Below are 9,899 nucleotides of genomic sequence, written 5' to 3'. Positions count from 1 at the left end.
CCAACGTCATAAATGAGGCAAATAATCTGCCAGCTCCTGCAAAGTACCCGCAAGATTGATCGCCTGGCGCCTAGCAAAAATCTAAAGCCAATCTCAACTCTCCAGCAAGCTGAGTGGGAAAGTTCAAAATTATTTTATTTACATAATAAATATGAATAGGATTACCTATTCTGTTTGAAGGTTTTGTCTCATAAACATCAACAACGGGTATATCCTGCCAGTATGAAAAGGAAACGAAGAAAGCGGAAATAATTATGGAATTTCCGCTAGGATAGGCCAAATAGAAAAACCAACTAGAATTGAAATCCCACATCGTATATTCTGATTCTTAAAATTCATCTGGTCGCATTTCAGAGTTTCACCAACCCTTTCGTTCCTCTTGCACACCATCTCGATGCGAAACCGAGAGGTCCTTTAGTTTTGAAGGAGCATAAAAATGCACTTTTTATGCTAATTATGTATTTAACATTCGAAGGCGCCTAGCAAACAAAGCCCTTCCGCATAAGTTAATCAACAGGACCGTGTGCCGCATGTGCTCTCTAGGACGCTTTGCGTTTGGTTTATTGCGACCTGGGTTTTTCGGAAGAACGGAAATACCGCCCGAAAAGAAGGACCGCAAGCGGGAAACAGATGGCCGAGGTTTATCCAATTGCTTATGCTAAATCTATATGGTACTGTGCGATTTTCCCAGCGAAAAATCCGATCCAGCTGCTAATTGTAGGTATGTACGGGACGGGTAGATATTTTGGAGGAACACATGCGCTGCATTTGCTCTTTCTCTCTGCTGGCGTTGCAGTGAAGAGCAGGAAAGTACGCAAAAGGAAGAGTGTTTTCCCATAATATTTCGGGAAAGTTTCCTATTTAAGGTATGACAGCTAGAAAGATCATTTTTGAGTTTGGTTTAGTAGAGGAAACATCTATTAGTTTAAAAGAAAAAAGGTTCTGTGCGTGGAAATTGTCCAAAAACTGTGTGCAACATAAAGAATTGTTGGAGAGTATACGGTAAGTGTCAATCAGGGTCATGATGCGATTGATAACCACGAAAGGATGGGATCTTTTAAAATTCGTGCTACGGATAATGCTACTTTAGTTAAATCGAAATTCAACACAAACACACATTGAATACTCAACATGGTGACCTCATTTCTAAAGTTTACCAATGTTATTGATAGTTGAGGTCTGGGTGATACAGAGTAAGGTCCTCATAAGATGAAATTTATAATTGATAACAGACGTTGATTTTAGTAATGTTTATGGAATTAGTAAAATTGAGTGAAAATAATTGAAAATTTCTGCTTTAGAGAACCTCGTTCTTCATATAAAATTGAGCGAAAGTTTTATCGCATGACGTCATTTTATTAAAATACATATATTCCGGTTGCTATCGCCTAAGAAAATTTGAAAAATTAAATTCGCCTCCCCAGTGTTAGTTTGTTTGTGCCCAGCACCTAGAAACAAGATCATCAGATAATAAGGTTTGCATTTATTAAAATTTGTGGAAAACGACAAAGAGAGCACGTCACGTAAAATTCAATAAAAATCAGCTCCCCCTTTCATCACGTTTTTCATTTACCTTATGAATTGCTGGTCTTGCCACCCCAAATATAGGTTTGAATCCTTTTTGATCATTTCTAGATCTGTGCTCACAGGACTTATGGTCACTGGAACCTGTTCCGGTCAAATCTGTGGAACCAGTTGATCAATTCCAAAGATATTCACTTATGATCTATGTGACCATAGTACTATTCATGGGGCGCTTGTTGCGTCCAATTTTGTGCAATGGTTGTCGAAAAATTTGACATGGTCTGTCTTACCTCACTGGTGGTCCTTCTTATCCCGCTTGTGAAAGAACGAATATTTTTTGATCGTTCCAAAAATTGATGAAAAAGCATAAATAATGTTATTAATCAGAAAATTTTACAATTTTTGTCCATAGATAAATAAATGCTTATTCATAGCAAAATGTGTAATTTCTTGCTAATTTTGAGCTACTAAATGTATTGCTTAGGGTGGCGGTCTTATCCCGTCTTCCCTTAATCATTATCACAATGTTACTGTACTGTAAAGATGAAGGACTAAAATAAGTACACTTGGAAGTGTATTTATTGTTAAATTGAACTAGTTTCAGTAATTTGAATAATTTATACATATTCATCACTAAAATTTAACAGATCACACAACTAATGTTTTTGTGACTGTATCGAGCAGAAACGATTGTTTGAATCGAGGTATTAAACAATGTTTGTTTACAGCTTATTTAACTACTTGAATGTTGAATGTTCTCAAAATCGCAAGATGAGACGGACAAATAGCCGATTTGAGAATTATGCAAGGTACGTTCTAAAATGCATGACTTCAACCTTTGATCAAAACCTACCTACCTCATGGAGTAAAATTTAGTCATTTCTGATATCGTTCGTGTATGGTACTCGGGAATGTATTTATTTTTAACTGTGAAGGGACTGAAAATGGTTTTGAAAAATCGAACACTCAATGTCGTACACATGCATGTCCATTCAAAGTACTTCATTGTTATCCCAACTATTGCAATTATAGATGCCAGTGCTGAGAATTGTCATTGTCACTGACAGACTTTCGCGCGATATTGACTAAATTGTTCGTCACATAGTCACTGACAGACTTGATCCTCAAAAAAACCTTCGTCAAAATCTCATTCATTTTTTCGTCAATGACAAAGATTCACCTGGTAACAAAAAGTGTAATTTAGTACATTCTGTGTCACATTATTGTTATCCAAGTAGCTCAGGACGTAGATACTTATTCACTAAAATTGATCCATGTAATTGTTTTGCTCAAGTCATTTAATTCCGTTACAAATTTAGCTAATAAATAAATCTGCACATGTTCGTCACTGACAGCATTGTCATTGACAATTGACATGGTTTGCCTTGACTATGACTGCTGGCTCCAATGAGTGACCAAAGCAGAATTGTCAATATCACCGTGTACTGTCGAGATTTTGCAGCACTGATAGATGCTATAGATTCCATATATGGAATATATATCTATAGATAAGCAAAAGCACAAAAAGAGTATTTGGCAACCATTAAAAATAAATGCTCTTACTGGCATCCGTGAAAAATGTTCATGCCATCAAAGAGCTCTTCGTTGTGCAATTTTAGTTTGTGCGAAAAATGAAGTGCAAAGCAAATCTTTGCAACAATGAATCTAGGAGTGGTTTGCACAATATTCCCTTCTTCCGTTTTCCGCAAAATAAATCGGAATGTGGAGTATCGGAAGCGTTATGTGGTCTTCCAGCAGACTTCTATCCAACCGGGCCGCACCGAATTTGCATCGTTAGATTGTTGGGTATGGTGATGCATCATTTTGATTTTTAATTTATTCAATTAATTTACTTAAGAAAAAATTACAATGAAATGAATAATAATTTTGCTCATAATATTACAATACTTCCTCCGCAAAAAAATACCATGATGACATCAAGCTTGTTTAGCTACACTAACTGACGTCTCATATGGTTACATTCTCCTTCGTCTCCGCTCATCTATGCAATCTATAGTATCTATAATTTCAATCAAATAAATTTAAGCACATAGTGGACCCTAATAAACAAATACCATAAACGAACGATAACCCAAATTGCCGAACTTTTCCACAAATGGTTTGGATGATACCCCACGCACGTCGTTAAGCAAAATTACCATACACATTTTATTAGGAGAACCATATTACACTGAAGTCTTTTTTTACACGGTTTTTTTTACACGGTTTTCCACGATTTACACGGTACGTTTTTAACGATTTCTCGACAACGATACAACCTATCGACTTGATTCCAATCACATTATCCGTTTCAAGCTATTTGTAATCGAATGGCATACTTTAAAAAAAAATCACAATTTTTGGTGAAAATACAGAAATTTTTAAAATATGTCTATATGGACCATATCATGCTTTAATTACAAATGGCATCAAAATTCGATTTTTTAAAAACATTTAAGCATGCGAAAAATCAAAATCTCGTAGGTTTTTTACACATGGTTTTTTTACACGGACCGTATCCCCCGTGTAAAAAAAGACCTGAGTGTATATTGGCTGCAGAGTGCCTGTATCAAGAACAATATGTGGAAAGGGTATAGAAACTTTTCGTAAACAAACCTTCTTATGTCTTTTTCTCGCCACCCACATCTACATCACCGGGTAGGGGAAATTTTCCCCTTCCCGATGATAATGTTGGTTTACGTGGGCGACCCTCGGTTGGCGAGAAAGGGTCTACAAAGGTTGGTTTACAAAAATCGTGTATGCCCTTTTCACATGTGGCTCTTGACAGACCTGTTGGTCCATATTTGAGAGCCTGCAACTACCTTAAAAGTGCAAAAAGTTTGATTAAAGAACACATTTTCGTCAATTTGTTTTGCCTAACAAATAATAAATCCGGGGCGATTTGAGATGAGAGCGTAACTTATTTGGAAACAATGGCTTCGTTCACGTCAATAACTCTTCAGCTTTAAATACTTGAATTATAGTCAGACATTAGTATATCAAATACAATTGAGCTTTCATCAAATCCTAATTATCGTTAAAGATTTGTTGATTATTTTCAATGCCACGCAAAGTATTTTACCATTTTACTGCCAATAAATACTTTTCATGAGTATTTTCAATACCACGCACTCGTATCATAGACCACCAACAATCAATACGAAACTATCAATTTAAAATTGGCTCACTACTTGACTAGCCTATTGATCCCAAGCAAATCGATTAACGTACCCCATTCTAGTCGAAATTCTAGTACTAAATTATGTTTGTTTTCATTCGCTTTGAAAGTTTGACAGATAAAATGAGGGGTTCTTGGATTTTCCCATGTTTCGAAGGGTGCATCAATTAGCTTGGGACCGAAGAGAGTACCAGACCAGAGATGCTAACACCATAGAGGCAACTCTAAGACCAGAAGGTCCCGAAGAAACGTGCTCAACTTTTTGGCTCAGCTCTGGTACTATCTTCGGTCCCAAGCTAATCGATGCACCGCTCGAAACTTAGGAAAATTCACGAACCCCTCATTCTATCTGTCAAACTTTCATAGCGAATCAAAACAAACATAGTGTAGTACTAGAATTTCGACTAGAATGAGGTACGCTTATAGATGTACTTGAGCCCAATAGGCTAGTCAAGTAGTGAGCCAATTTAAAATCGTTAGTTTCTGTTAGTTAGTTAGTTGCTAACACTAAGACCAGGGGGTCCCGAAGAAACATGTTCAATCTTTTGTCTCAGGAAGTATCTGATCTTCGGTCCCAAGCTTATTGAAGCACCCCTTGAAATGCAGGAAAATACACGAACCCCACATTAAACTCTGTCAAATGTATTGTCGGTACAGTTGAAATCCGGAAAACCCCACACGCGACTCTCTTGTTCTGTACGTTAACCGGTTTGCAATTTAACCGAGAAGATATGCCAATTCAAAACAAACACAAACTTTCACAGATTATAGTACGAGAATGGGCTACGCTTATAGATGTGCTTTAAATCAATGGGCTAGTCATATAATGAGCCAATTAAAAATCATTAGCTTTGTATTGATTGTTGCTCGTATCTAAAAGTGCGTGCCCCTCGTAATCTCTATACAGGTATACCTCGATATAACGTAACTGTCACTTTTGGCTTCCATTGACGATATCTCGAAATTGACAATTCAATCATACAAGTCACTATTATCAATAGTTAGATGGGGGATTGTTTCATCTGTCCGATGTTGTTATTCTTTTGCTTGATTGAATCATCGATTGAGAGAAATCGGTGATGGAAGTCAAAAATGACAGTTACGTTATATCGAGATATACCTCGAGGGTTCGAAAAAAGTATCGTTGTGCGTAGAAAACGAAGCTCTTTCAGATGGAGTATAAAACCGATAAATTTTCAAAATTAATGATCCCAATTGGTGCGTATCACATCAAAACCGCTATTCGACGATCAAAAGAAAATATCTCGCTAGCGCATCAAGCTAAAAAAAAAATCTCTCATCTAAATGCATCTAGAGGTAAACGGAGTAAGATGAACAATAAACACCTTTCAAATTTACATAAAAAATCTTATGTTTTTAGAATCTGTGCATACGTATATTTTTGCTTTTTATATTTGGCTACACAAATAAATCGTTTTAAGTTTCATTTGCAACAACCTTCATTTCAAGAGCCACATGTGAGAAGGGCATACAAGCTTTTTGTAAACAAACATTTGTAGGCCCTCTTTTCGCCAACCGAGGGTCGCCCACGCAAACTAACAACATCATCGGAAGGGGAAACCTTCCCTATCCGGCGATGTTGATGGTTTGCGTTGGTGTCATATGGGTGGCGAGAAAAGGGCATAAGAATGTTTGTTTACAAAAAGCTTGTATGCTCTTTTCACATGTTGTTCTTGATTTAATTTTCATTTTAGTATACAGAAAGCTCATCTTACTGCGTATCAACAAATGCTCTGACATTTACTGGATTTCGGCGATGCTAAAAACAAGCTTACAAATACTTATTACAGCTAAATACTATTTTTCGGCATTATAAAACTGTGAGATATTAGTAATCCTATATACAGAGACAAACGGAAATATTATGAGACGATTTGGCAACGTGGTTTGTTTTGTGCGTGATTTTATCATTGTCTACGCTACAAGTTTGTTTACGTTGTTTGATTTCTCAGTGAACTAGTCAACTACACTCCCGATCATAAGTTTAAGGACACCCCCAAAAAAACATGACAAATTTGTTATGTTCATATCTCTGTCATGTTACGTCCAATTTTCGTTCTCTTTAGATCATTTGAAAGGTATTGAATGGAACTTTCCTCGTAGGCAAATTGTTAAATACAATTTTCAAATTTTGTGTGCTAAAAGTTCACCCAAAGTTACAATATTTTTCAAAATTTACTCTGGAGAATCGTGACCGATTTTCTCAGAATTGGGTTGGCCAAATTTTGAAATAAAAGAAGTAGTAGAACACTTATGCTATAACCTTTGGAGATCGAAAATTGAACGTAAAATTAGAGATCATTGAACAAAACATATTTGCATGGTTTTTTTGGCGTGTCCTTAAACTTATGATCGGTAGTGTATGTTTCTTTAAATTTCGAATAACATTTATGGAATAAAAAGTGCATTGCCCTAATCGTAGTCGTTCCGGTTTCCGAAAAACGATGAACTTCGAAAAATGGCTGGAGTTTTGCGGACTACCGTCGGATTTTTTCCTAGTTGATTCTATGCGTTTGTGCCGTGTATGTTACAATGATAATTATTTGGTGGTATCTAGTTAAAATGTACTGCTTCGAGCACACGCAATTGTATTTTGGTAAAGAAGGTGGGAAAGTTCTGAAGCTGCCTGGAGCGATCCCGGTTCATCAGCACCAAATGCATTTTGTGCGACAACCACTCATTTACATACGCATTTTAATACTATATATTTTTTTTCTGTTTGAATTTATTTCACCCCAATTACAATACTTTTCAACTGAAGCATACAGGCAAACGATAAACATGCTCGTTTGGCTCACATTTTGACAGTTCTCGCTGCTCGATTTGCTCAAAATGGCCACTTCCGCGAATCTCTATGTATATAGGATTACTATGAGATATTATATAATGATAATTTTTATTTGTAAGATGCAAGAAGAGTAGGTAAAGTAAGCTGGTTCATCGCATTTTCAATGCTGCAATGAGCATTTGCAAGCTTGGCTAAAAATGCTAATAATGATTTCCAGCAAAGAGTTATTTTGCTTTTTCCATTTCAGCAAACTGTTTTGCTGGAACTGGAAATCTAAATTTGATTTGAAATACATTTAATTGTATCAATGCGTAGGTGCTAGAAGACACATGAAAGGGCTAGGGTAAATAATAGTTCAATGTATTAATGATTGCAATATATAAAAATTATATCAACCTGAGGGTGGCCATCTAGCCCGTTTAACCTTACTTGCATTGCTCTCCATCTTTTTGCAAAAAAATTGTCACCAATCTTCTTACCCGAACGTGCGATATCATAATAAAATCTTGCCTGCATCTTAAATAGAGTCACCGCCCTCTTGCTGAAATGTAATTTAACAAAAGGTCCGCCAGTTGACAAACCTTTCAGTTAATGTTCTTTCAATACAAAAAAATCTTCTTTCATTCTTTGCCTTTTTTAAATAAAAAAGATTTAAACGTTTGTATTTACTTCAATTATAAAACAATAGTACCAAAGGGCTTAGTTGAATTTGTTGGCCCAAAAATCCCACCCGTGACCATATTCCCAGCAAGGAGCTTTTCTCGAAAAAAATAATCGAGAACATATCCAAAATACACTGGTGGAAATAATTATCAAGACAATTTAAAAGCATGGCTCCTCCAAACTGGAAGAATCAGTTTAATTCTAAATCATGTGTGTTTGGAAGTCACATTATCGTGTTGTAAATTGCATATTATACCTACGAGAAATAAAGGGAAATGTGATTTTCTCCATTGGAAATAAATATAAGGCCGTCATACAAAAATTTATTGGAAATTGGCGGCTCCAAATCAATCAAAGAGTTAGTTCCAATAATCATTATTCTCGATTTTTGTTAAAGTTCATCCAATCGGTAGAAGTTCTCAAGATTCACAAACATCATTGGTTGACCATCGATGATCACATAGGAGATACATACATTTAGGCGTTTCCTGGGCTTGTGTTTTTGTGAATTTTGAGAACTTCTACCGATTGGATATGCTTAAAATTTAGCAAAAATCGTGATTAATGATTATTGGAACTAACTCTTTGTCTTTTAATTTATATCATATGCGATGTACCTATCAACTGCAAAAATTAACGTGGAAAGTATGTATTTACCTGTATTTACCCCATACTTGGAATATGGTTTTGGGAGGGCTTAGCCCGTTGAAACCCTGTATTAGCAAAACTCCACGAATGTGTTTACTAAATTTAGTAAATACTTTTTACGTAGCTAGATAATCTGTTGGACTAGTTTGATTCTGTTGTAACACAAGTATCTCAGGACGAGGAACATTTCAAGTTGGAACCATGGCTATGTGAAATTTGTACAAGGAAAAAGTCAGATGCAGAGAGAGGCTCATGAAATGTAATCGGGAAATCCACATCACTAAGAAATTATGGTAAATGTCGGCTTCAACAATACGTTTACCAATTCAAGCTGAACAATGCATTAAGTCCGAAGTAACATTCATCGATTCTCTTCATCTACTTTCTCTTTCGTTAATAACTTAGGTACAGAACCGTTTCTTATCCCATTTGTCGTATTAGAAGCTAGATAATAACTTGTTTCATTGATCTGTGTGCTGAAAATAGCTGGAAATGTCATAACACGGCCGTGAGGATGCAAAGAGAAAGTTCCAGAACAACATGTGAAAAGGGCATACAAGCTTTTTGTAAACAAACCTTTGTAGGCCCTTTTCTCACCAACCGAGGGTCGCCCACGCAAACCAGCAATATCATAGGGAAGGGGAAAGTGTCCCCTACTCGGTGATGTTAAAGGTTTGCGTTGGGTCATATGGGTAGCGAGAAAAGGGCCTACAAAGGTTTGTTTACAAAAAGCTTGTATGCCCTTTTCACATGTTGTTCTGGAGTTGACGAAGAGAATCTGTCAATGTTACTTAGGACCTAACGCATTGTTCAGCTTGAATTATCGTCAGAGGGGTAAAATAAAGTCCTTGAGTGTTCAATTTTGGCTAAATGGGGCTCTGAAACATGTTTTCGAATGCAAAAAATAAGCGCTCGTATTGCTGAAGCCGTCATTTACCCTACGAAAGTATTCAATATAATATGCTGTTGGCTAAAGAGGCAACAGACGAAAAAAAATCTAAATCCAAGCTTTTCCATCCATCGTTTCTCAACAATTTTGTTGTCGTAAATCGAAAAACCTTGTTTATTATCTCTTTA

Source organism: Ochlerotatus camptorhynchus, unplaced genomic scaffold (genome assembly GCF_037179485.1).
Source record: "Ochlerotatus camptorhynchus isolate MF236.1 unplaced genomic scaffold, CSIRO-AGI_Acam_v1.1 ptg000598l, whole genome shotgun sequence".
In the NCBI taxonomy this organism is placed as follows: Eukaryota; Metazoa; Arthropoda; class Insecta; order Diptera; family Culicidae; genus Ochlerotatus; species Ochlerotatus camptorhynchus.
This window is presented reverse-complemented; position numbering follows the sequence as displayed.